The sequence below is a fragment of the Myotis davidii genome, unplaced genomic scaffold (genome assembly GCF_000327345.1).
Source record: "Myotis davidii unplaced genomic scaffold, ASM32734v1 scaffold238, whole genome shotgun sequence".
Taxonomy (NCBI): Eukaryota; Metazoa; Chordata; class Mammalia; order Chiroptera; family Vespertilionidae; genus Myotis; species Myotis davidii.
This window is the reverse complement of record NW_006293779.1, coordinates 7,181,104-7,183,380: the sequence shown is the minus strand read 5'-3', so window position 1 is coordinate 7,183,380 and position 2,277 is coordinate 7,181,104.

Genomic DNA, 2,277 nt, shown 5'->3' with positions numbered 1-2,277 from the left:
GGACTGGCTGAATGCAAATCAAAATTATAATATACCTAAGATAATCTTTATGTTAAAAGCAAAGAGAGGTCTTTCTAAAGATAATGAACTAAAATATCTGTTCTTAATCAGCATAGTAATGTTTCTTTTAAATACACTGTCAAACTACCTAATAAGGTAAAGTAATAACTGAATGCTATTTGCAATTTCCAAATAACATCAGTCATTACCAACTACCTTAGGCATTTTCTTGGGCCAACACCATACATGATTGAATAATTATCCTTTAATCAGTACAGTAATGAATAACTGTACCTTCCATGCTTTAGATTTTTAAATCCAACTCTATTTCATTAGGGTTTATCGCTAAATCAAAACAACCAGCTGTCTCTTATAGAACATGAAGTATGTTTCTCTTTTAAAAATGAAAGAAGTCAACAGAAAATGATTTATGAAAAATTGTGGATTTAATTGCTAGGTCTCTGATTTAATTCCAAAATGCAGAGTTGGTTAATAGGAAATAATTTTCATGCCGTTAAATTAAATAGCTCAAAGTTCATCAATAATAATAAAGAAAAATCTCATAGTTACGAAAAAAAAAGTGCTGAATCTTGCTATCATCAACCCCCTCCTCATTATCCTGCCATCAAAACACCTTCCAGCTCTCTTTTGATGAAGGTGTCTTTCCCTCTGCTTCTAATGTTTGGACTTTCCCCATCTTTAAAGCAAAACAGACCTTTACTTGTCCTTGCTAGATGGAAAGTTGAATGATGGCGAGGATTCAGACCATTCCCAGGTATTTCAGTGCATCCAAGGATCCTAATGCTGTCTGAACATGGAAACTTCTGGGTCTTCTGAAGTGGTACAATCCAAAGGACATCATTTATCACCCTGGACAAGGCCCACTGAGCTCCAATGGGCCCAGCCTCATTGTCCCTGGGTTCTTTTTTGCTGATCTGTTTGTTCCAGGTTCCAGGTTCCATTCTGCTACCTAGGCTGGAAATTCCACACCTGCTCAGCTCAAAGGAATGCAGCTCTTGCTGGCCAAAGCGCTAGCCAGGAAATGAGGAGCAACTTTGCATTTGTGGCTTCTTTTCACTTGTGGCTTCCTCTCTCACAGCTGTGAGGCCGACTGTGCTCCTGCCTGAGCTGCTCACCAACCTTATCCAACTGGAGAGCCACTACTTTCAGGTCACCTCGTCCAGGAAGCCTCTGCTGACTTCTACAAGCAGCCTGCTTCCTGACCTTTAAAGGCCCAGAGACCTTTCATTTGACATGGTATTTAATTCCTTCCTAGTATTTCCATTATTTGTTTAACCCCTTCATTTATTTATGTATGAATTCATTCACTCATCGTTAATGTAAAGCACCTACCGTATGCCAGGCCCTATGATAGGAGTTAAGGGTTAGTAAATCAAACATAAGCCCTACCATTACAGAATTTACTGTATGGTAAGACGGTAGCTAGGAGCAGTCACATAAGTATACACACAATTATAGCCCATTGAAAATCCTTGCAAGTAGGAATGGTGTTGGGCATACAGCCTATATCACACAAATGTTTGAATGATGTTTGTAAAATGTGAAATGTCTCCATTAGTTCTTCATTTTCCACATTAATAGGTGAATGTACAAACCATGGACTAATAAATAAAAGTGGCCCTAGCCAGTTTGGTTCAAAAAAACAAACAAACAAACAAAAACAATTGTGGCCCTGGCGGGGTGGGCCAGTTGGTTGGAGCATGTTCCCATACCTGACAGGTGAATGTACAAACCATGGACTATCTAAAATGTTCCTCAGCCGGATGGTGTGGTACAGTGGTTGAGCACGGAGCTATGAACTGGGAGGTAATGGTTCTATTCCCTGGTCAGGGCACATACCTAAGTTGCAGGTTCAATGCCCAGTTGCGGTCTCCTTTCGTTCACCGGCCAGAACTGAGTGTGGGGGTCAGACCCCTGTTCTCTGGGAGACTGGAAAATGTATACTGCGGGCACCCGGTATCGCATTTAGCAGCTTGTAAACCTGTTCGGCCATAACCTTACTCCAAACAAATCAACACTAAGGCTTCGTTTTCCCGGTAGATGTGTTTGCTGACTTTCGCCCAGAGGACTTGGGAGAGGGTCTAGCGGAACCACCTCTGGTCCTCACCCTCAGCGGACGCGTCCCCAGGAGAAGGGCTCCCAGGGCTGCCCGGCCGTTCCCCCAGCGAATTTGAGCTCTAGATACTTTCCCGTCGGGAAAAGGAGGCCTTCCCGGCTCCCCGGTTTCTCGCGGGTCAGGGGCCCCTCGCCGCGCCC